The sequence below is a fragment of the Anguilla anguilla genome, chromosome 11 (genome assembly GCF_013347855.1).
Source record: "Anguilla anguilla isolate fAngAng1 chromosome 11, fAngAng1.pri, whole genome shotgun sequence".
In the NCBI taxonomy this organism is placed as follows: Eukaryota; Metazoa; Chordata; class Actinopteri; order Anguilliformes; family Anguillidae; genus Anguilla; species Anguilla anguilla.
This window is the reverse complement of record NC_049211.1, coordinates 19,931,970-19,958,202: the sequence shown is the minus strand read 5'-3', so window position 1 is coordinate 19,958,202 and position 26,233 is coordinate 19,931,970. Positions and strand designations below refer to the sequence as shown.

At 44.5% G+C, this 26,233-nt stretch overlaps 1 protein-coding gene across 4 annotated transcripts in view; it reads right to left on the bottom strand.

The window, feature by feature from the left end:
- LOC118207736 (extracellular sulfatase Sulf-2-like) overlaps positions 1-26,233 on the bottom strand; it is a 118,039-nt gene that overhangs the window by 55,043 nt on the left and 36,763 nt on the right. For all 4 annotated transcript variants that reach the window (XM_035381689.1, XM_035381687.1, XM_035381690.1 and 1 more), the window contains exon 2: positions 20,460-20,521. The gene's annotated coding sequence lies outside the window, so the exon portion shown is untranslated. The remainder of the gene's footprint in view (positions 1-20,459; positions 20,522-26,233) is intronic.

The following is a 26,233-nucleotide window of genomic DNA, read 5'->3' as shown; positions in this document are numbered from 1 at the left end:
ATGTGTGATGCTGCTAAGCTGAAACCGTAGTGTGGCACCTGTGCCATCTGCGCGTTATAAATCACAAGCTTAATTATGTTCATTTGCATCTCGTTTCACTGGCTCACAGGGCGGCCATGTTCATTTACATCTTGTTTCTGTGGCTGGCGGAGGTCAGGTAGTGTATGTTCATTTACATTTTATTTCAGAGGCCCACAGGGTAGGATAAGTTTCCTGGTGCGAGTGCCTTTGGGCTCTTTAGTGCCCCGCCAGCCTTCCATTTGGGCTGCACAGCAGGCAGGACACGCCCATATCGCAGCGTCACGTGGCTGCAGACGCAAGTGGGCCGCAGATTTGTGCTATCTGCCGTTGAGCAAGCCCCAGGGTGCCAGGCTGCTCAGCCTGCTCTATCGCAGGCTCTTCTCCACTTTAATCCGCTGCTCCGTTGGCCTTTGTGACTAGATTACCAGGCTCAATAACCAGGCCTTTCTCCCACTGCGAAGATTACAAGCGGACGGGGGTCTGGGAGCACAAAAGAAGGAATTAGCGGAGACTGCATGCTCATTCATTTGAACCCCCGATTTCAGCGCTGATTGGGTCTGAATAGGCAAACAGGTGCCAAAACCCTACATTGCTTAAATGTGACATCACAAAATGTACCATAAATATGCAGAAATGTACACTGTAGATTGGGAACTTGTCACTTTTCTCTCCCAGCCCAGAAATGAAAGTGCCCCCCCTGGGATAAATAAAGTCACATTGCATTGTACTGTACAGTGCTGTATTTCATACTGATTTATTCACAGTATCGGTTTCACTGACCTTGCAGACTGGAGCTGTGTGACATATCTTGAGGTGAAGTATTTGTTTTTGTCAATGCTAAAATGATAACAACGGAGCAATGTATAGAGAGTGCAAAAAATTATTTTAATGATAATGATGCCCACGCACACACACACACACACACACACACACACATGTATGGCCACAGACATCAGCTAATGCAGTGTGGGAAATTGTGGTCCATTAGGACCAAAATAAATCCTGGCTTTATGGATAATCATGCCATTTAGACAGAGAATCCAAGGTGATTTTATCACCCACCCAAATATAGATTCACTGTTGTGGAAGACCGAAAAGCTGTATCATTTTTTGCCTATCCTGCCCCTGAGCAAAGTCACTGCCCCTGACAGAGAGGCTGTCAGTGCCTCTACTCTCCACTGGACATCACATTGAATTAGGATGTCAGGGCAAGTTTTCCAGTTAAGAAAGTCCTGCCCAGTGAAACCTATTGCTAATTGCTTGCGCACTAATGACCCCCTGGCTGCAAATGCCATCTCCAACAGATTCCCTCCTTCTTCTGTGGCGCGGGAGTATCGATATTGTATCCCCTTTCAGATACCTAGCAGGCTTTTAATGACTGCGCCAATTAATAATGCATCGGTGGACCTCCTCTGGCTAATTCAAATTGCTATAATTTGTTTCTCCCTGCAGAGCTGAGGCTTTATGTGTAATCTATACTGGCGACTTCAAATTAGCCAATCGCGCAGACACGCATGAGAGCGTGCGCACGCACACGTGCGAGCACAAGGATACGCTTGGGTTTAAAGACCTCCGGGCATTCGCACGTAACCGTGTTGCAAATTTCTGAATAACCCATAATAACCCATGATATTTCTGGTTGTTATGCCGACAGGATTTGCAGAGGGGAAGGCAGCAGACTTAGCAGCCTAGGGGACAGGGGAGACGGCTGGAAGCCTTGTTTGTGACAGAGCCACCTGGGCGCCTGGGAAACCAGATCCACCTCCCAGAGAGCGAGAGAGAGAGAGAGAGAGAGAGAGAGGGAGAGAGAGAGAGAGAGAGAGAGAGAGAGAGAGAGAGAGAGAGAGAGAGAGACAGAGAGAGAGAGAGACCCCTCAGCCGAGTCAGTGTGCTTTGGCAACTTCACCACAGACCAATGGAAACAGGAAATATAGGAAACACAATAATATTTCTCCGCCTCACCTCTCTGGTTATGCAAAGTCTCAGAGGGTGGACTGCACAGAAATGTTATTTTTCAGAAACTTCAGTGGGAGATCTTGGCTGAGACGATGGGCTCAACCCTTGTACCCAAGCGTAGGATGTGACCCTCAGAGCACAGTAGCAGATTGAGTAAGATCATGGGGTCCAGTGGCAGTGGCTCTAGATTTTAAGCAACACGCTCACTGCACTTTCAGTTCCTGCACAGCCATACAGGAAATAACAACCAGGTGTATTTCTTACGCTCTGAGCGAGGCAGACGCTCAGGAGCATGTGCGTGTATGTCAGACAGGGGCAGGCGTGGGGAGGGGCAGGCTGTGAGACCTGTGCTAATTAACAGAAACACAGTCCTCTTTGCCACCCGGGCCGCCCACCCCCCACCCGCTACCCCGCATCCGAATCCGGCTAATGAGTCCCGGCGAAAGGCCTGAGCGCTCCCCGGTGAGCCATCCCCAAACCCTGCCCCGCGCACCCTCCCCACAGCGGCCCATAAATCGTGTGGCACCTCCCATTAGCGAGGCGCTTCTTCAGCGCGTCCTGTCATAAACAGCGGCCCGGGGCGTGCCGCGAACACGGCCCCCGCTGCTCTCCCGCTCGTCAGGGCCACGCCGTGTTTACTGGCGGCCTGCCGCTGCTGGCGGGATCATTCCTCCCTCGCGTCCCGCGCACGCTCACACCCCCCACCCCCCCGCCCCCCGCCCCCACGCCCCCACGCTGCTGATGAAGCAAAGCTCAGACACCAGGATGAATAGGTGCGCTGAGAGACTTGGCTAAAAGATGCTAAATCATTGATATTTCAGGACACATCGGAGGGTGTATAAATGAGAGCTGCTCCTCGACGAAGCCGCGGAAAAATGATCTATTCCTTTCCGTCGGCGTGGCGGCCTGGCGCACTCCACGCGGGCGTCTCGCCGCATGGCCGGCACCGGCTCCCCGCCAGACAAGTACGGCGTGTGGAAACTTTCCGAGGGTTGTTAAGCTTCGAGAGCGGTCGGCGCGCAGTTTTAGAGCGCGGCTAGCTGTTGGCCGCGGACACGTGTGAGTTTGGCTTTTGTGGCCGCGCTGCTTCCCGCTGAGACGCTCGCACCCTGTAATTTGGCGGTTTGGAAGCTGAGCGCCCTCTCTGTACCGCTGGCTGCTGCCGCAGAAATATTCCTCCCACAGGGCAAGCCGGTGCAGTAGGTAGAGCGCAATCTGCTATGTACATGAGAGAGAGAGAGGGCGGCAGCAGGCACTGCTTTTCACACAGTGTTGTCAGATCTCTGGCCCAGGTATAAAAGGCCTTTTTGAATTTTATGCCCGTGTGGTGATTCAGCACACAAAGCCTGAGGGCAGCGGGCAGCCCTTCGGAGAGAATGGGAACCAGCCCTGCCTTTATGGACTCTCCTACCTCAGCCTGCCATTTGAAGTCACGGTTTTATTTTAATTGGGCTTGTAAATTCAGGGGAAGAGAGGCAGCCACGCACAGATGATTCCACTTTTCAGTCACTGTGACCAAAGACCAAATCTCTTCATCAGGCAATCCCTGAATTAGCCCGCAAGTCCAAACATTCATTTAATTTTGCTTTTTTTGTTTTTTTATTCGAGGTTGTGTCGTGACGAAAACTCTAAAATGAAATGTTTGACCCAGCAGTTTCAGTTGCTGTGAACACGTAGCACACAAAGGTCAGAAAGAAAAGAAAAAGTGAGAGAGAGTGAGGAGAGGAGAGAAGCAGAGAAAGAGACAGTCATTTCTGAGGCAGAAGACACTCCGCAACTTAAAGCTGTCACCCCAGCGCTTTGATGGCTTCGGCAAAGCCGTTCCCAAAATGGACGCCTGGGACCCCTGGGGAGAGGTTCCCAGAGCCACAGCTTACTTCTCTTCCCTGCCCAGCAACTTCATTACAGGCGAGCTCAAGCTGAACGAGACAGTGTGCACAGGGAAGGATGAAGGGAAGCGCTGAATATCTGTACTGTATGGGACTGTGCCAACTGCACTTTCACCTCTGACCCCCCCCCCCCCTCCACACTCACTTCTCAGATCAGCACATTGGATGGCTGTCTGTGGCATAACAGAGGTGCGCAATCCTTGCTGTTCCAGACCCTCTCCAGCGCAACATTCGAATAACTCCGATGTCCGATGTTTGCGAGCCACAGTAAATCTGCAGGATTTATGCCACTCGCTCAGAGAGAGAGAGGGGGCAGAGAGAGACACAACAGAAAAAAAAACTGGGCAGGGTTTGTCCTCAGGAAACACTGAGTCAACTTTAATCCATGCAGATGTAGGAAGGTTTTATATGTGCTTGATTGTTTTCAGATAAACAAAATGAGCCTGGAAGTGCCTGGAGACTCGTCCTTGTCCAGTCTTTTTTTTTATTTTTTACATTTTTTTTTTTATCAGGCTCTAAGTTAGAGATTAATGTGAAAATGGGGGGGTGGGGGTGGGGGGTGGGGGGGGGGGCTGTTTAGCTATGGGATAGGGACGCTGCTGTTTTATAAAGCTGCGTAAATTTATGTTATAGAGCACACACACACACACACACACACACACAACCAGACACACAGACACATACAGATACAGGCCTTACATGGGTCATACACAGAGGGGTCTCTGGAGTAGCAGTGCTGGTGTGCTTGTGGCTGCAATAAATGTACTGTCAGAGCTGCATATGCAAACCCCTGAAAGAGCACAAACCAAACTGAGATTGCAAAAACAATTCTGAGAAAGCACAAACCAGTTTGGAATAGGACAGCCGGCTCTGAGATAGCACAACCCATTTTGAAAAAGCACAAGCAATTCTGAGATAGCACAGGCTATTCAGAGATAGCACAAACCAGTCCTAAGATAACCCATTACCCCCTTAGTAAGCCTCTGCAGACGGAGGTGCCAGGTGTGCCCTCTGGGTGAGATCTGGAGTATAAAGCCCTGCCCCTTCCAGATCCTGTGCCAGTTTTAAACTCTTCAACCCTCACTCTCCATCTGGTCCCTCTGACACTGCTGCACCCACCGGAGATAACAGGAGCAGCACACAGTTGTCCCAGATCAGAGGATTTTAGCAGGATGTATTTCATCTCCAGGACCACAAAAAAATTACACCCTTTAGACACCATTCAAATGCCTGCAGATTACAAATAATTTTAAAGGATCTATTTTTTAATCCATTTTCAGTGTTAAATACCTTTCACATGGTTGTACATTTTTGGTCATGAGAAATGAATATGAAAATGATTAGGGATCTGCAGAAGTGTTTTTAAATTTTTACCAGCATCAAAAGAGTATTGCATGAAAGTATTTTAACTAAGTGTGTGACCGAGGTCTGGAACCTGCACACACACTATTATCTTTCCTCTGCAGTGCAGGTCTGCCCTTCTGACTGAAGCCTGTGTGGGGCAGAGCTCATAGAGTTCATCAGTTCAGATCTGTCCACCGTTCCCCGGAGATTCTCGCATCCGTGGATGTTCTGCACTGTGCCCTGAGGGGTCTGAAGGTTATGTACCAAATGACAGGGTCACAAAACCAGCGTGACAGGCAGGGTCACAAGCACCTATAGAATCCAATCATCAGTGCCTGTCTGTGTGTGCATGTGCGCGCAGGGTGGGTGTGTGTGTGTGTGCATGCAGGGTGTGTGTGTGTGTGTGTGTGTATGTGTGTGCATACATGCGTGTGTGTGTTTGTGTGTGTGTGTGTGAGAGAAAGAGAGAGAGAGAGAGAGAGAGAGAGACAGACATAGGGGAGCTGTGTTTTAGCCTGGAGAAATCCAAAGCAAATAAAACAAATAAAACAGCACTGACATGCATTACATGTGCTGTATTGGCTGAGCCCTGGAGATGTGTAGCACTGCGACACAAGGGTGTTCAAGCATGCAATAGCAATCACGCCTTCAAGAAACCCTGTCTCTCCATAATACAAATGAATAAACAAGGCCGAATAAATCATAATACAACTGACATGTAGTCAAATGAGTAGCATCACCAGCAGAATATTACACAGTTAATTTATTCATGCCGTTCAGCCCCGTGTATGGATCAAGAGCACCTGCAGTGTGTGGATAAACTGTGTCCCCCAGTTTGTGGGCAATAATGTGTTTATAATCAGTTACAGAGCACAGTCTCTAAACCTTTATGCTATTTTGAGAAAGCCGGTGAGCAGAGGGTGAAGACACAAATCTTGCTTGTGGCCAGCTCCTGAGGGACTTCTGATTCAGTCTGCATTGCAAAACAACACAGTTAGCACGAGCTGGCTTCCCTAACGTTTGCTATAAATACTGCTGTCTGGTATCAGGTATCTGTGCATTACCTGAAAAATAATGCTTGCACCGAAGGACAGCTACTCTATAATTATACTGTGTTGTGGTTATTGGCCAAAAGACAAAGAGAGGAAAGGAGGGAGGAGGGGGTAGTGTGGGAATAGAGAGAAGTGTGGGGGAGAACACGAAGATGGGGGAATTGAAGAAGGACAGCTAGAGAGAGGGAGAGTGGGAAGGGTTAAAAATGAATGAAAGGCAGAGAGAGGGAATCAGGCATGATGGTATAAAGTGGAGGGAGAGTGGAAGACATTCTGTAGGTAGGTAAGAGATGAATATGGAGGGAAACCATCTCTTATGTGTTCCATCTGGGCTGTCATGAGCAAGAGAAATAAAAAAACCCCTCTGATGTAGACAGCCTCCACCCCCACTGTCTGAACCACAATCAGTGTGGAGCTCAGCAATGATGCATGACTCCATTTCAAATTAAGCACACATTAACTTCCTGTCAAAAGAAGCCGGCCAGCTGTTTGCACTGTGCATAGCAAATTTACATAAAAACTTCAAGAGACTGAGCACACATGCCCACGATATATACACGTTACCCCCTAACACATACTGTACCTACACGCATTTTCACCCACACACTGACAGTGAACTCAGCCACTGGTGGGAGGGTGGGAAGATGAAGGCCTCCCTCTGACTAGAACAAGACACGTCCACCCACAAGCTCCTGGCGGAAAAGCAAAACAGATTCAGCTGTTTTCTACGGCAAGCTCACAACTGCAAGTTACTGCTTTTAGTAGAAACAATACAGCACGTCCCATATTCATTATAATATTCTATGGTGAATTTTTACTCTTCAGTTGATAAACAAGTGAGACATAAGAGAGAGATTTATAGACCTCATGATTGATGTGCTCTCTTAGTCATCTTGACAAAAGCAGCACATTTGCAATGCAGCTACGGTGTCATCAGCCACAAAATGAATTAATACATAAAACAATGCAGAACCACAGTAATGACTGACGTCCTCTTGAATTCCAATGATGCGAGATCTTCATGGGCTCTTATTGAATTCATATCAATCTCGGCATCAATCCTGACAGAACTGTGACAGTTAAAGTGATGGAACCATAGACATCAAAGACAAGGTTGTCTGCCCATGGAATGAAAGCCTGGAATACTGCAGATGCATTAACGTCATTCCACAAGGACAATGGCACTAACAAGTAAAAGATATAAGACATGGAATTAATCATATAGAGAGAGTTTGTAAGAATAGTAAGGAACCAAATTGAAATGCATCCTGTAAGTATAATTTTTGGCTGGACCACAACAGCAGGACCAGCCCTACAAACGCGAATGTCTGTGACTGAGTCACTGAGTGATGAAGTTACACCATTGGTTGGCCGAGTTATGAAGTTACACCGTTGGTCGCAGGTCCAGCCATATACTAGGTTTTGACCTGGTCTTGTTTTAATTCACATAGTGCAGTGATTACATTTTTACATTGCACTAACTGCACAAGACTGTAGACTAGATAAAGGTTGTCAACTGATCTGTCTCACATATTTTAGAAGATAGGGTATATTTGCATTTTCTTCCTGACGAATGGTAGGCCATTTTATATCCATTTGATATCCATGCTAGAATTAAAACTGAGTTTTTTTATCCCTAAATATATAAAGCCAATACAGTTAAATATTTTTGCTGCTCATATTCAAAATGAATGTTTAAAAATGTGTAAAAAGTGCCATAATTTCTACATGGTGAAACCAAAGTGTATAAAACTACCTTTTAATGAAAGCTGAGAATGTGAACTTAACTATATGTGAATTGTCTGATTACAAATAAAAGAATGCGGAGTACAGAGCCAAATCAAGAGAAATTATGTTTATTTTTCCGTAATATGAACCTCATTGTATGTTAGAACATCTTTCAACATAGATGCTCACCCATCTAGACATCTAGATTCCAGCTTATGCTCACTGGGTTCACTCAGACGTACAGTAAAGCACTGATGGCACTATAAAGAGGCAAAATCGTTGCTTTCTTTTTTAAATGTAAATCTCAATTTCTGCTGGAAAATTATCATTTCAATCACAAATGACTTGCTTATTGGCAACTTCCTCAAGCCTGAAAGAATCTTAATTTTAACTGGGATTGCCTGAGCGTATTTTCATGGCAAGAATCCAAGGTTTCCTAGTCAGAGAATTGCAACTGTGAATTGCGTTTTCAAATGAAGCACTGTATATTTGCGCAACTGTTCACTGATGTTGTCTGAAATCTTATCTGTGCGTCATCAGGTCAGTTGAACAATTTGCTAAGGCATCTAACTTGGTATAGTGAAGGAGGTGCTCCACAGCCTGAGCCAAATTCCTTTTGGGAAGGGGGGGGGGGTCGGGGGGGGACTGCATATTGACCACAGTGCTGTACAGGCATGGAGGGTTTTAGTTGGCAGTGTGTCCCCAGCCACATACTCATAACTGTGTAGTTGACCAACCTATCTAATCTACTAGTGCAACTTGCAGAAGCTGAATGCTGTAGCTGCAGCAGCTCAGGGGCAAGATTGCATTGTGAACAAGGAATGCAATGCTCAGCTGATTTTACATTTTCTGAATGATGCTACGATAGTTTGGATTCCCACCTAGAGACAGTGGTGCCACTACCACTGCAACTAGCCATTCTAAACTGGGAGAAAACGGAAAAGCTTTTTTAAAACCTGTGAAGCCCTGCATGGCATATTGATTATGGACTGCATGCAACAATTGCAAAAATGTGTTGCTGCAGTATATCTCTTAGAGTATAACTTTCCCAAACATTCATTGGGGTTCATTTTGAACATTTGTTCTAAATGGCTAGAAATAGCTTTTTTTTGGACCATTACCAAGTTTATCTCAAATAATTTTAGAATGCTGAAGAAGAGCAGAAACATTTTATACTACTGCAGACTGGATTTCACGTTTTCAGGCCGAATGGGACACGACAGAATGGAAACAGGAGCTGAAGGTAGGGAGCTATAATTAGATTAGAGCAACAGGGGGTCCAGAGCAATCTGATGACAGGATACGCAGCGTTAACAAGGCTAGTTAATCATTTAGCTTAATTGATTTAGATAAGTAGACCAGTAACAAACAAGCTACTCAAGCAACATCACCTGCAGAGAGCACATATGATGGTTTCATGATTTATAAAGAGAATAGTTTCCTTAATTAATTCCTCAGAAATAATACATAAACTGGCTGAACAGGAAAGAACCATGGGTAACTAATAGCTTTCCATCCCCAATGATAGTTTGCATAACGCATAAAAAACTTGTTCATTTGTATATCCAATGTGAAAACCTACATCAGAGCGGTGGATGAGAGATCACAACTTGAAGAGGAAATAAAATCCTCTGTGGCTTAAAACCTTATGAATATTTCCTGCTGTCACTTTAATAATGTTTGTCTAGCCAACATTTTGAACGAACATGAATTATCAAGCACAGGAGATGACAAGGTCATTAGAGGAGGTACTCTGACAAGATAAGGGATGTGGGATGACCCAAATCTTTGTCCCCACAACTGCAATCAGTGCTGGATTACCAGGCTCGGAATAAGTGAAACTCATGACCTAATCCGCATCTCTGGACTAGTTTTCCTGCAGGTCTGCTCACATTGTGTCTCTACCTTACAGCTGTTGGTTTGAGCCCATGCAATAATTAATATGTGACTCGGTGCATTTTAAAACAGACAAAATGCAATTGTGGGACTTTTCACCAGGGTGTGTGTGTGCGTGTGTGTGCGCGCGCGCACGTTCATGTGTCGTGTGTGGTTTTGGTTCACCCACTATTCTGAAAGAAAGAAAAAAAGAATAAGAACAGCCCCGGAGGATTGGAAGCATAGCTGCAGAGCTTACATGCTTGTCCTGTGCATTCCGATGGTGAATTATGAGTATTTTTCCAAGCCTTGTATTGCATTCACAGAGAAGCCCAGTGGCTTTAACCCTTGCCGAGGAGACCATGGAAATAGAGGAATAGACATTGGAGAAGACAGGGGGCTTTGTCTGAACAAATCACCTCGACTAACTCACAAGCAGCCTATGCCAGTCTGAGAACACAACCAGGACAGATCAAATCCTATTGGTTACACTGAGGTGAAGATTAATGATGGGGATTATAAAAATTGGAAAATCATAATTGGCATTCAGCCTGTATTGACATGTAATATTGCGGTAAGTCAGATTAATGGTGATATTAAAAATAACATTGGGCTTCTTTTTTCATAAAAGCTTAAAAATGAAAATTTGAAATTCAGAAGCCTTATTGTGTGATTAGCTGCCTCTCAAGACCAATGACTAATTACGAAAGGCAGCCATTGGATTCCATGTACCATTTCTCTATTATTTTGAGTGCTGAAGAGGGCTCATTTTTATATTGCACTGCAACCTTAGTGCATTGCAGTATTCTAAAGCAAATGATCTGAGGTCATGTCATTAACACTAATGAAAATAAAAGCAACTAGAGGCCCAATTAATTATCAATTTTCTCTAATGTCTTATGTCTTTTTCTTCTTTCACACAGCTTAACTCATTCCTTTCCTCCCATCTCTTCCCATTTCTCCATTGTTCTGTGTTGTGTGTGTTTCACTCTATGATCGCCAAGCCATGTAATGTGAAGAAGCTGTATTGACTATAAGAGTCATATGTTCTATGTACATTAATTGTGCAATTAATCAGACTAATTGCACATAAGTGTGGTTGGAGGATTCTGATGGGAGTAAGTGGTTCTCAGGCCTGACATTAGCATAAAATGCTTAAGCGTTAAGTTAGTTTTACCTTTTTCTTTTTCCCCCACTATAGCATTTTGGGAGCTCCAGCATTTTGGCAGGATAACATTAAAACTATGCTGATCTTAGGTCCCTGTCCAAGAGGTCCAAGAAAGTATTTTTCAGTTTTTAATAGCACTTTATTGTAAATTATCCATTAGGATCATAATTCTTTCTAAGCACATTTCCTACACAGAATTGTGAGCTTTCATTTTATTCAAACAAAATCATGTCACAGGGGTTGACATAAGGGGTATGCAAGCATGCATGCAAGGCATAAAATTGCCTCATATTTGAATCATTTTGCTGTTTGTGCGTACTTGCATATCACTTATATCAATCCCTAACAATATATGGTATGTAGATCCTAAAAGCCATCTCCAATGTTCATGTGGACGTTTTTTTTCTACTTGGCCGTGTACATGTTTATGTTCAAATAAAATGTATACTAGTTATGTCTCTAATCGTACTGGTTTGTCCAGTGGAAATGTGCAATTAACACAGCCCTAAAGTTGGTCAAATTCTGGCATGTAATTCAACATTTAAAATTGTAATATATATTCAAATATATTCAAACTTCCAACAGTGTTTTTTAAAGGAACATACAAACGTCATTTTTGGCCACTGCTGATGGCCCGAGTGGTTTTATCCCCATTTTCTGTCTTACTCACTTCCCTCCATAACAATGGAGTCTGCAACCACCAAATGCTCTGCCCTGCAGTGTTTCCAAAGACTGAGAAAGTGGAAAGAATACAAACTGCAAGATAAATGAAAAAAGTTCTAATTAGGCTGTTCATTTATTTATGCATTTTTGTACAAAAGCAGCTGAACAAAATCCAGTATCCATGGGGCTAATTTCAATCAGAAAGTAAGATAGGGACTAGCCCTCATGTGGTCTTCCTTTCACTACATTGTTTAAGGGACATTCTTTTCATATACATTTAATCCCATACAGCACACCCCTATATCTGCATCTGACGTAATACTGTGCCAATTCAAAAAAACTTATGAAACAAACAAATCTGTGCTATGAAATGCAACATAAACCAAAACTGCAAATTCAATTCTAAAATAAAAAGTCCACAAACCGCTAAGCTTGCTGGCCGTACTGAGCGATTTTATAGCGGTGCATTAAGTTAACGACCCCAGACCTTCAGCTGATGTGATGGCTTCATAAACACACTGAGGCCATTCCACAGGGGCCGGAGGAGCTTGGACGGGCGCCCCTCCTCAGAGCAGTGAAACAGATGCCACCCTCCCCCCACCTCCTCCAGGTCCCCCAGTCCCTGGGCAGCCAAGCCTGGAGTCACGCCAGATTCGCCCCCTTGCCACCGTCTCCAGCTCCCATTTCATGCTCCATTCGGAGGGTAGATTAACAGCGAGCGCCGCGATTCACATGGCTTCATCGCCGGAATCCCCCAGCACAGCTGAAGGACAAACCCAGGGGGAGTGTTTCTCTCTTGATGTCCACTACAGTTTCCAAAATGATCTTCACGTCTGGTTGCTTCTGAACTTCTGATGGGAAGTGCGCACACTCTCCAAAACTGGTCAGTTTCATTTACTCGTTCAAAAACGCAGAATTCCTGTTTTACAAAAACATCATTTTCCTTCTTTCAATGGAATTTGATCGCATGTTTAAAAATGCATAAATGGCATTTTAATATAATATTTTAAAAAGAGCAAAGAGTTAGCTTAAATATACATAGAAAATACACAAAATAATCTACAAAACAGACTTGTATAATAAATTAGATGAAATAGATTTTATATATACAAATGTACCCACTGGCATCCTTAAAATTGTATATCTTGAATCACGGTAGCAATTCTTATATTTAAAACAGCATTATCTGGTTCTTCAACAGAACCTTTTGCTCAGAATGTCTTGTTTCAATCGAGCTGGTTAAACGACTATGGCATATGCTATTTTTCTCTCATTAGAAAATGACAGCCGAAATGGTTTGCACGGGGTAGGCAAGGCAGGGGCCAGCGCTGTTGCGATTCACTGCTTCTCCATGATGAATATTGACTCCTGGGTTGTGAGAGCCTTTTGTCTGGTGCAATTTGGGGATGCGACACTATTTTATGAATGACAATGAGATAATTCAGATTGATATAATCAGGGCCTTCATGTACAGTTTTCTTAATGTTAGAACCTGTTAAGACAGCTACATTGGTAACTGGGTACTGTTGTGCACAGCATATAACTGATATGCCTATAATTTTAATCATGATCTATGTTAGATTTGGCCTGACCACAATGTATATCATTTTGTTAATGTAATTATTAATTTGTGCTGATTGTTAATTTGACATTTTATTATGCCACACATCTAGCCACAGCATTTTAGACCCACAAATTTACCTAAGAATAAATAATTAAGTTACTGGTGTTTTCCATTGTTAATGGCCACCCTAATGAGCAAAATCCATTAAACCTTGTGGAGGAAGTTCTGCTAAAGTTCTTCCTTTGAGCTGTAGTGGCCAGCTTCTCTAATTAATCATTCGAACTCATTCGGTTTTAATCATTTCACAAATCTTTGTTTGGAAGGGAATTGTCCATTACTCACCTGCTGTGTTAAAGCTACCAGGAGAATTATTTACTGTGCACAAGCCTCATTTATGAATTGCACATACAATTGCTACTAAATTCATACGCATGTACACATTGTAGAATCTTCACATGACCAGATAAAATGCCATTGATTAAACATGTGAATAGCATGTGTGTATTTAAAAAAACTATGCTCAGACTTGCCTTTTGCAGAGATGAAAACATCTGTTATGTTTCCTGAGTCTATGCCTTTAATTAGAATGTTTTCATGCAGTACCACCAGAAGACAAATATGATGATCCAATACTGAAAACAAAAGACAGGTAATTTGTCCAGGATGAAAAAAAATTAAAAAGGAAGCCGCTTGTCTGAAAATGACACATGCTTTCTGACTTTCATCTGAGTGCTGAAGACTTTGAGACATTTCAGAGTATGGAATGTAATAATCCCATTCCCCCAGTCCACTGTAAACTGGAATCAAATACAAACTATAAACACTGTGTGTAAATGTAGTTGTGGTCACATTGCATTGTAATTTATTGCATTAGATATATAAATAAATACATTCATGATTAATTTTCAAGTCTACTGCAGGTACTTCATTATGGCTCAGCAAGGAACAATATACATATATTTCTACATTAGTAACTATAAGGAATTTATTATCCAACAAATGATAACAAGTTAATTTTCAGTAAACATAAAATATATCTTTCAGATATATTATGTGTTCAGCTATTTATCGCTGGAATACACAAACACAGAGAATGCTATAGTTATCTGGTGGTATATACAAATTCATTCTATGTAAAATTCAGCATGAAATAAAATTTAAATGAGCAACTAATAGCACATTTGCTTCTGTTTTTATAAAGTGCATTTCTTGCAAAAAGAAACCAGGGTTTCTAGTATTTTGTGTTTTTCCCCATTTGTTTCGTATGCAATTACATCCGTGCTTCTTGAATATTTGTCATGAATTACATGTTTATGGTATGTACTGTGGCCTCATTGCAAACACAGAAACACAGGAAAAAGCTATAATTCTTGGTAGAGAATTCTGAACACTTGCTACTCAGATGCTCAGTCTATTAATGGCCATCAATGACCACTTAAATCCATTAAAGTAATTACCTTATCAGTAAGAATTTTATAAGTACAAAATTGTCCTTCAGATCGAATCCAGCTGTTCAAACTTTACCTCTGTGAAAACTCTAAACTTTTCTACAGACAAAGTTATTTGTCAGCCTACAGTAGCCTCCTGGAGACTCTGGTACACAGAAAATGTGTACATGCTGGGGCCCTGGCTTAGGGAAGCAGCCCATAAATCCCTTACAGCAGAGGTGTCATTCTCAGAAAAGAGATGTTCTCTTGCAAGGAGAGCTGAACTTGGGGTCTCACTCTGAGCCCAGACATCCCTCTGCCTCCCGTGCTTCTCTCTGTGTGAGACCATTAGACCACAGATCTCCATCCTGGACTGTAGGCATACTCCCTACTTAAATAGCGCGGCAGTGACGCGCCCTGACACCGTCAAGCATCAGTCGAGATGTTTCCTGTCATGTGACTTGAGAGAACACAGCCGAGGCTTGCTGAGCGAATGGGGGGAGGTGGGGTTATCTCAGGCAGGCTGCACCGGCCCATACAGCCCTGGTAATACTCTTCATGGGAACACCTGCCAAACACCCTGTTGATAGGCACCCTGGCACCATGCAGACGGGGTGTGTGCTTCCCAGAAACAGAGGATGGGAGAAGCAGCTGAAGCTCATGTCCGCACAGAAGATGAATGTGCCTGAGGAAGACTGGTGGGGGCATTTGTTTCAGTAAAGGAAAATGAATCAGCAGACCGCTATGGTTGTCATGTCAGTTTTTAAATTGTAATCGTTTTCCACTGGCTAGAACATTCCGCTAAGAGTAACTGAACCAGCGACAGGGAGGAATGTGTCCTATTCGGCCATCTCACAATACCTAGCCAGAAAAGAGCGTGGCTATCGCTTGGAACGCTGCAGTATTTGGCAGTAGCACAGTAGTGTTTTGAGGGCTTGCTATACCGGCACATGGCCTAATATTGACAGAGCCTGGTATCTCCTGCTGTCAGGCCATTTTGTGATCGCAGAGTGGAAAAAATCAATTAGGCGTGCTCACAAAGGATGGTTTTCATTTTTTTCTCTTCTTTTTTTTCTCTGAGGGTGGTGATGGGAGGGTGAGGAGGAATGGTGTTTTAGTGGGCGGTCTGGAAAATTCACACTGATAAAACAATGCATCCCAGTGGCCAAAAGAAGAGATATCAGACCTCTGCGAGTGGATTCCCCAGTGGAGCATGCTGCTCGCAATACACCAAGCTTCACTGAATGTGAACTATTCAAGATCTATTCAATACATACGCTGAATATAAAGAAACATCCAACACATTCTAAAATAACAGAAAATCCTCATAAAATCGAGGAAAAAATCAGATTTTTCAATCACTGTGTTTCTTTCTGAAATGAACTGGCATATTGTGACCTAACCTATGAGAACAGGTGCAACAGAAACTGGAAACAGATACCAATGAAGAAATCTGTATTTGTAATATGTATTGTTAAGATCCGACAGCATGGTGAAAACTGCTTCCTTTAATATTGTTTAGTAAAAGTTTCATTATACCCAGCAGGCTACTTATAATCTCATAAAGAAAAGATTTATCAGACTTCCTGTCCTTTTCACAGTTTCCCTGAATTTGACCCCCTCCCAGCCGTGGGTAAAGTAGCCCCGCCCCTCCCTACAGCAAAGACAGGAAATCAGCAGGTCCACCCCTCCACACAGCAGGCCTCTGTATTTACACCCACTGTCCCCTATCACACTCATTCAGATGTACATGCCCAGTAGCTCATGGATAATCATTTTCGGTGTGTGTGTGTGTGTGTGTGCGTGTGTGTATGTGTGTGTGTGCGTGCGTGTGTGCGTGTGTGTGTTTGGGTGGCTCACACAGCTAATATGGCATTTTTTAATATGAAAAACTAAGGATTGACACTTTAAGCATTCCAAATTGTAAATTATATGTAGAGGGGAATGAAAATATTTTGAAAATAAACACATACATACATACATACATACATACATACATACATAAATTATTGCATACATACACACAGGAAATGGTTAAAGATAAAAGAACTTGCTTAAATTTCTCAGCTGAGCAATATTCCCCCGGCAGAGCACCTGCTGACAGGGTTCCTGTTTTTGCTGTAAATGTAAAATCTGGAGCTGCGTGCTCCGAGGCATTACAAATCGAGCTTTTGGAAAGGCCGGGATTACTGAGACACGGGTCAGAACCACACACGCCCTGAACGAAGAATTTAAAAATACAAAAAAACACAGTAGTGTTCTGTGCTCCAAAATGCAAAAGTCCTGAAATTCCATTAGTTTTTTTTTTTTTTGTTGTTCTGTTTTTGTTGTTGTTAAATTCTCAAGCAGCACACACACCACTGTGGAGCCATTACACTGAAATAAATAAACAATATGGAGATTGTGACGTTTATGTGACCCTCCGAGAACTCGTCTTGTTTAGGAGCTAAAGCATTCTAAAATAAACAACCTTTCCAGCATGTTGTTTATAAATGAAAACAGCATTTTTCTCAGGCTACTTTTTCCTATCAGTGACTATGATGTGATTACTTAAAAATTGGTAATATTACAGAGGCTTTTTTCTGTCACACAGCCCAGTGCCTTTGAAACCATAATGCTTGATTGCTAACTTGTTATCTTTTTATTTCCTCTGTAATGGAACAGGCTGTGCCTCCCTACAGGCGTAAGCTAAAAAAGCTATGGTACATAGGGGTAAGATTTTTGCTACAAACGTGCCTCTGCACTTTGAATTTGAAATGGGATTCCTGATCGGAACAGAATAACCAAACCCAGGAGGCTTCAAGCTGAGCCTTTTAAGCAGGCTCCAGCCACAAGGACACTAAGATGAAAATAAACAGATGGTTTTGTTCCTGCACGATAATGATTTAATATGAACCCGAGTGGGTTCATCCGTACAATTGTGATCCACAGAAATACCGTACTACTGTAGGTGAAATTAGATGCAATTCTACACATAATGGGAGCCTCATCAGAAATACACAGAGAAACAAGTTCTTTTTTTTTTCCCCTAAAAAATAACAATGGCATAATTCAATACCAGGGCGAAGCTTGTGAGAAGACTTAGGACTCAGGCAATATTTCAAGATGCTGCATCAATAACCGCAACACTGTACCATTTCAAGTGAATTAAAATAAACAGCCATAATCTCCCCACCAATTTAAACTGGCTACAGAACAGCGGAGCTGCAAGTGTTTTTCATAGGTGTAATTATGGCAACTGGGGATTAGGCAGCTGTGTACACGTGCCCACACCTGTTTACAGCTGCTGGGGAAAGCTGCCTCTAGCTGCAAAGACGTTTACCTCTGCATGTAGACAGTATCTGCTGCTAATGCCATTACAGTAAACCCGGACGTAAATGGATCCTTAATGATAAAATGCATTTTCAGTTCAACTTTATTGGGAGGAACATTCTACATAATCAATATTCTGCAAGTACAAATGTGCGAATGCACTTATTCAGAGTTACATGCCCAGTAACTCATGCACAATGAAGGTAATTTTCTGTGTGTGTGTGTGTGTGTGTGTTGGATTCTATTGTTGAAATGTGGCGAGAGGAAGAGAGTGGCCGCATTATTATTCCGTCCACGTCTGCGGAGCGTGAACAACCCCGTGAGCGAGCGGGCGAGAGAGAGAGAGACAGAGAGGTAATGCATCTCCTAACAAACACCCGCCTCACTTTCATTCCCGGAGGAGACGGCACAATAATACCCATTATCCTTTAATCTTTCACCGGGGTGAAAGGGCGCTGACATTTCGTCAGGGTAGGAGAGGAAGCCCATCACCTCTCTCTCGGTCTGCCCTCCCCCACCCCCTCCCCCCCCCCCCGCCCCCACCCCCACCTCCCCCAGCCCAGGTCAGCGGCTCCTCTGCAGACGATGAGGAGAGAGTCTCATTGGGTGACGGAACGTGCTGAAGGTCCTCTCTGCTCTGACCCAATCATGTCGGTCAAAACCGAAGCAAGAACCCAGGAAGACAGCGTGCTCACTGACCTGAGCTCAGAGCGAGCAGGAAAAGGAAACGAGGCGCCGCACAGAGGCCGTGCCTTCTGGAGCTTTCCATGAACAGCCAGAGAGCGTAATGAGGTTGCCAGCCTTAATTACTTTTCACCCTCCACAGATTCCACGCTCGGAACTAGGAGCTGTGATTGATCAATTTTTAAAAGGCAGCAGCAGAACCACAGCAGCGGGGATTAGCTCCAGGAGTCATCAGGATGTGCCAAGTCTGATTCGCGCTGGAAGGAAATGGCAAATCTGATCGAGTCGTAAGGAGTGCAAGGACGAAGCAGACCCAATGTCACAGCAATCAGCGATCACGCAACATAAACAAAACCATCTGAGATGATTATCCCCGCGCTGAGAACGTAGATAAGAAAACAATGCATCAATCCATCGTGTTAACACACTATTTATCTTTCTTAAGCAGGCACTCTGTCATCATTCAACACAATGCACTGGCGAACACCCTTACTGTCCATAATATACTACTTAGGTTTGGAAATCAATCCGAAGGGAATTCACTGCTGGCCTGTGCAATCTTTCCTCTCACCCCGCTGAGTGACCATTGACCCTGGTGGAGTTAGATAGGGCCACAGGCTTACACAGCGGCTGTGACCAGTGGCCTCTGTCCCCAATGACCCACCCAGACATCATATTTCCATGTTTGTTTTGGCAACACAGAGAGCCGAGACATCGTGCGTCCCCTGAGTTGTGAAATGCTCATTGTTTCTGAGTAACAGCCCAGGGTCACTCAGTACAAATTCTGACCCTCAGTTCACTTCTCTAACTTCATTTCTTCATTTTGACTGAGGCTATCTGCACATACCCCCTCCACACACACAAACACACACACAAACACAGACGCACATGCACACATACTCACACACACACAGGCATGCACGCACACATGCACACATCCATGCACATACACTGCTTGGTGCAGTTGTCCTACACTAAGACAAAAACAGAGCACCAAAACACAACCCAATACGGGCAAAGAGTCTTCAATAGGAACACCCACACAGCTCAACCCACCACAAACACAAGCAATGCAAAAAACACAAAAAACACCCCAACACAAAGTTAACCCAATATAATCAGGGCCCCAGTACAATGCACTCTTTCAGGTGGGTCCTGAATGTTGTTTTCTACAACAGTATTTGTTTTCACCTTATCAGATAACTGTGCAGCTGCACAAACAAGAACCTTATCCTTAATGACAGAGAAATGAGATGTTAGATTACTCTACAAATCGCTGGGACAGAGGGACGTGGGTCGACACGGTTCCTGTCCCATCTCTCGTTTCCATTTGAGAACCAGTTTCTTGTTTACAGTAAAGAGCCCATCTGCCTGCCCCTTATGCCTTTAGGACTACAACTGCTAAGGAGTATTGTTACCACTGGCACCATTTCAGTCTACTGGCACTTTGTTTTAAATGTACTGTAGCCAGAGCTAAAAGCCAAGCTACAATCTAGAAACACAAAGGGCCATCAGCAAACATTCTGCCACCCGGTCCCATCCATAGTCAGACCCTCTCAAGTCAATAAACTGTGTGCAGAATCTACTGATGTTTTAAAACCAGAAGAAAAGTCACCTGCTAACTTTATATGAAGTGTCTTTCAGAGCATAACCTGCTACAGTACACATCCTACTGGAGAACATTTTTGATGAGTGTGCTTGGGTATCTTTGGATTGCTGCCATCCCCAATGAACTGGGCTTACCATGAGGACAGGACAGAGGACAAGAAACCATACCTTGTGAAAAGGACGTCAAATACTTCGGGTCTCTGTTGTTTTCAGGCACTACTGACCAGGATCTAGAAGAAAATGTAAGGAGCAAATTAGACGTGTATTCCACAAAACAGTATGGTGCATGATGCACTGCATTGTTATGATACTGTCCATGATGAATGAAGGATGATAATATCATTGTGAAATGATGCCAATGCACAAAATGCATGCATGCCCTGGTCAGCAGGGTCAGTTGCACTCTCTTGTCATACGTAGAGCAGAAATACAAAGAGGATAGGCAGATGCCACTGCTTTGAGGGCACAGGCTTTAATACATGCTTTAGCCTCTCCCCACTCCTCAAATGGAATCCTGTTCTCCTTAAGAGGGAACTGACCCATCACGAGGAGAGATGCTATTCTGACACGCTGACCCATGTCTGGGGTCATAAAATGGAATCCGCCCATCTGAGAGCTGCTGCCGCCACACAGGCAGTACCCTGACTGCACACTCCATTACGGCTCCACTGTAGAGACACACACCATTACAGCTCCACTGTAGAGACACACTCTCCATTACGGCTCCACTGTAGAGACACACACTCCATTACGACTCCACTGTAGAGACACACACTCCATTACAGCTCCACTGTAGAGACACACACTCCATTACGGCTCTACAGCAGAGACACACACTCCATTACGGCTCTACAGCAGAGACACACACACTCCATTACAGCTCCACTGTAGAGACACACTCACTCCATTACAGCTCCACTGTAGAGACACTCACTCTATTACAGCTCCACTGCAGAGACACTCACTCTATTACAGCTCCACTGTAGACACATACACTCCATTGTGGCTTGGAGCATCCACACTCCACCGTGTGAAAATCTCCACAAACGGAAAACTGCTGATGGTGAAACAAATACGGGCTCGGACACCTTTTGTTTCAGTCCTCTTGCCACAGAGTACACACAGCCAGCACAGCATTGAGTTTCCCTCAAAATAGCTCAGTAAAAAGAGAGTTTTTTATTCCACTCCAAGCAGAGCAGACTGCTGCAGAAGTCATTGCAGAACTCTCTGTGCTCTGACCTCAGTCCCTTTGGAGCCCGTCGGTGAACAACGGCGTTTCCTGTCCTTCCAGCGGAGAGAAGCCGCAGAGGACAAAAAAAACAACATTTAGAAGTTAGGCATCGTCCGCCCGTCCCTGCTTTTGGTTGAGAGCCCACCTCCGATATAAAATTCATACAGGTATGAAACACGCTTCACTTTGTGACCTTCGCCGGTTAGATGCAGCTGGACTGGGTGTGAAGTGGAGGTGGGGGGGGAGTTGGGATACTTGACAAAGAGACATTTCACTTTTTTTTTTCTTCTTTGTACTCTCTTTTTCCATTAACAAATCAGAACTATGTCACCAAAGGGCCTCCACAGTAAATAAATAGAATGCACAGACAAAAGACAAAAAGAGAAAGGCAGGCGCGCGCACACACACACACAAACACACAAACACACACACACAAGACCACACACACACACACACACACACACACGACCACACATGCAGGCACACTGAACATTATTCGCAGAAGTCCTCATCTCCAGCTTCTTTTATCTTCAGAATTAGAAGTAGGGCTTTCTTAAATATGCAGGGATGAGGTGGCAGGTTACAATTCCCCGCAGTCAGAATCGGAGGGCTTTACATTTCTCTTCTCTTAGCACAAGGTGAGATAAAGTTATGTGAATATAATTAATGTATACAATGAATATGTATTTATACATGAATGCACTGCATGAAGGGCATTCCTTTTGAGTGACCCATTTTGCCTAGTGCTACTCATGGCAGAAAGAGGGCAGAATGAGGCAAAGCTAATCCTCACATGCCCCTGGCTGTGTGCCTGCAGACTACAGTCGAATGTGGGTCTTGCTAAATGAAAATGGGTGTTTATGTCCTTCCCCTGAGTCAAATTCTTCCGTGTTAACTGGGTGTGCTTGCCACTAAAGCCCAAACCTGGAGAAGTATGTACACTATTCAGATGTATACCTGTGGACCTGGGGAGATTTCATTGAGTTCTCTGGGACTTCAAACACAGATGGGGGTTCCTATGTTTGAAGCTACACTATGTATACTTAATTCTACAAGATGCGCTACTACTAATTCATTTTCTCCAGAGCAGGAAAGCCACCGGAAGGTAATATTTTCTGTAGGTAGAGAAAAAAGCTTACTTCACTGGCACTTGAAAGGGAGATACTCCTCCACATCGCTGTGGGCTAAAACAGAACACTTTCCCATCCGTTCTGTAGTATTTCTTTGTCCTGGTTTTTTTTTTGTTTAACCATGATCGTGTGAAGGTGCTCTACCTTTCTCCTGGTGAATCTGTTGCCCATCCTGCCCTGCACTGCCCTGCCTGGGCCTGCGGTGACAGCTGTGATGGATGACCGAATGACTGGTGCCTACAGCTGACCCTCTTCCCTGCTCCCCAATCCTTCACTCCTCCCAGGCAGTCCCTCTGGATCTGTTCCAGGGCTGGCTCGTATGCCGTATAGCCGGCAGGTTCCTGTTCGCTGTGCCATGCGGGGTAGCGTTTAAGACGGTAGCCGCCAAACCCGTATGCTTCACAGAAGAATTCCTCCCCCTAGTAAAACTTGTGCTCATGCCGTTCATGCGAGGCTGCGCTGCTCAGTCACACGCTTCCTGTCTGCGTTCACAAACAAGTGGCGACATCTGCAATCCAGCATGTTGCAGGGAGATACCTGCACCTTGTGTTGCTCTCAATAAGCTGCAAAACATGGGACCCATCTGTGCAGTTCTGTCAGTCCCCTGCCTGCGCAGACCCATCTGTACCCATCTGCACAGTTCTGTCAGCCCCCTGCCTGCGCAGACCCATCTGCACAGTTCTGTCAGCCCCCTGCCTGTGCAGACCCATCTGTAACCATCTGCGCAGTTCTGTCAGCCCCCTGCCTACGTAGACCCATCTGTAACCATCTGCGCAGTTCTGTCAGTCCCCTGCCTACGTAGACCCATCTGTAACCATCTGCGCAGTTCTGTCAGCCCCCTGCCTGTGCAGAGCCATCTGTACCCATCTGCACAGTTCTGTCAGTCCCCTGCCTGTGCAGAGCCATCTGTACCCATCTGCATAGTTCTGTCAGCCTCTGCCTGCGCAGACCCATCTGTAGCCATCTGCGCAGTTGTCAGAACCTGCCTGCGCAGACCCATCAGTACCCATCTGCACAGTTCTGTCAGTCCCCTGCCTACGCAGACCCATGTGTACCCATTTGCGTAGTTCTGTCAGCCTCTGCCTGCGCAGACCCATCTGTACCCATCTGCGCAGTCCTGTCAGCCACCTGCCTATGCAGAGCCAAACCACACCAACCCTCTCTGATCAGACCTGTATACAGCCCTATCAGGGTCCACCTGCACAGCCAAAGAGAAGCATACCTGCACGGACCAAAACCTGTTTTTATTGGCTCATTGGCATCCAGTAGTTGCCAAACCTGCAGACACAATGACCATTTAACAAGTGAATGCGTCCTTTGTGAAGAACCCCTTATTAAAATGTGCCCTGGAATGTGTTCAAGCATAGAATTTAAATATATTAACATAACAAATAACTGCATGTACCCTGGAACTAGCGCATCTAACAAGTGTATAACAATGTTTCATCTGAATGGTGTGAGTGTCCCTGAAAAGCATGTGCAGTAGGGTTCATTTCTTCCCAGTGTCATCCCCTAACCCACCATTGGGTCCTGACCCCCAGTCTGGGGACCACTGTACTAGCCAATGTTCATCAGCAATCATAGTCTCCTGTGTGCGCAGTCCAATCACCCCAAATTCCTGGGTTCATTCTGTCACCACTGGTCACGAGTACTGCAAATTGTCCTTCTGGACATCAGCCAGCCTTCATCATTAATAATACACAAAAATATATCTGGTCGGCAACTGCAGTGCATATGAAAGTGCGTCATAATGACTGATCTAATCTGTAACTCTTTTTTTTGCTTGGTTTATTTATTTTGTCGCAGGGTTAATTTATTCGCTCTCTCCTCTTATCTTAAACTTAACTGATAGAATTTGCGGTTATTCATGCAAAGAAGGTTAATTGTCTCTTGTATAAATGAAAGCCATGTTTTTTTTCTTTGTGAATTCATAAATAAGAAGTACTGCAATGAAGCGTCTCCAAATAAAAATGTCATTTAAAATAAGTAATTGTCTATTTGTCTAGACAGTCTACATGCAGCACCTGGGTATTCAGTAGGGTATTAACCCTCCAGACTCAGAGGTGTGTGAATGCAAGGGCCAGGCAAACAGGAGGAAATATCGCCCTGCCATTCAGTCCACTGAGATATTGATGCCTCTGAAATATTTGTCTAAGCCTCCGTGTCAACATCTTAATATTACTTTTCCCCTCCAGCCAATATCACCAAATCTACATGGGGCAGGATATGGCAGGAGCATCGGGGCGGGGGGCTTTGCAGCAGTTTCTACAGGGCAGAATTAAAAGAGTTACTCGAGAAGAAAAAAAAGGGGAGAATGGAAAAGAAGAAGAATATTGATCTTCTGTCTGCGCAGCTTTAGGAGTGCTGTCCGGGCGGATGTGTAAAGAGGCTCTTAGGGAGTGAAGAATCCAAAATCATGAGCGCACTTTTCTCCTGACGGTGCACACCAGTCACCTCTTAATAAATGGCTTCGGAATTCCACACAGCCACTGCAGTAGTACCCTCAAGATGGATTGGGGCCCTTGTTTGCAGGGGCACAGCCCGTCTCTGATTGGATGTGGCAACCCCTAGTCTGCCTGACAGCCACGCCCCAGCGTCTAACAGTCTGATGTCTCCTAGGGGAGGAGCCAGCCCATGGAGGAGGGGCCAGGGGCCTGCTGCCACGGAGACAGGAACTCTCACACACACCATCGATTGAAGTGTAAGGGATATTCACTCATTTAAGGAATGTTCTTAATTAACAATGGCCAGCTCCATTAGCAAACAGATCAAGAGATTGAATGGAGGAAAAAAATAAGTACTTTATTTTAAAAATCATTACCAAGAAAAAGCGACTAATCACTCAAGCACAGTCATCATCAATAGGGACCACAACTGAAAATTGTTTACTTTCATACCTTCCTACTTATTAAATTAAAACCCCGTCCCCAAAAGCATTATTCCTCTTTGCACCGATGATGCCATGGCAACCGCTATTGGCAAAATGGATTATTGCTTTCACTAATGTCACCTTAACTTTCTGTGTCCACGGGAAAAAATGCCTCTATTGTGTGAACCACTTAACAGAAATGCATAACTGCAGACCCAAAGAAAACTATTCTGAATGAACCAAAGATTAGACGGTGATTACTAATATAATAATGCACTTGCTATGTAGGTACTCTTCATTTTAGTTTTAGAGTACAGTGCAGTGTCAGTGTAGCACTTGTCTGTACTGTAAACATGTCGTGCAGGAGAGAAGGGGCTATCTGTGGATAAGTGATGTAGCAGTGTTTGTCTATGTCCTCTGGAGGTTTGCCTGGCTCTTATGCATGTCTCCCCTGCAGGTCTGTGCCTCAGCAGGCTGCTAATGATGCCTCTTCAGCTCTCTTACCCCCAGAGCTGCTACCTGCTCCTTTGAAAAGCTGCCTTCAGCCAATGGGGATGCTCCCCCAAAGCCGAGCCCCCCGCCCTTTTCCCCTGTGGGGTCCCTGAGGGGCCACAGGACAGGAGGTGGCCTGCAACAACACGCCTCCTGCTCTGGGAGGTTACAACCTGAGCGCAGTCATGCCAGATGTGTGCCTTTCCATTTCTTCTGCTCC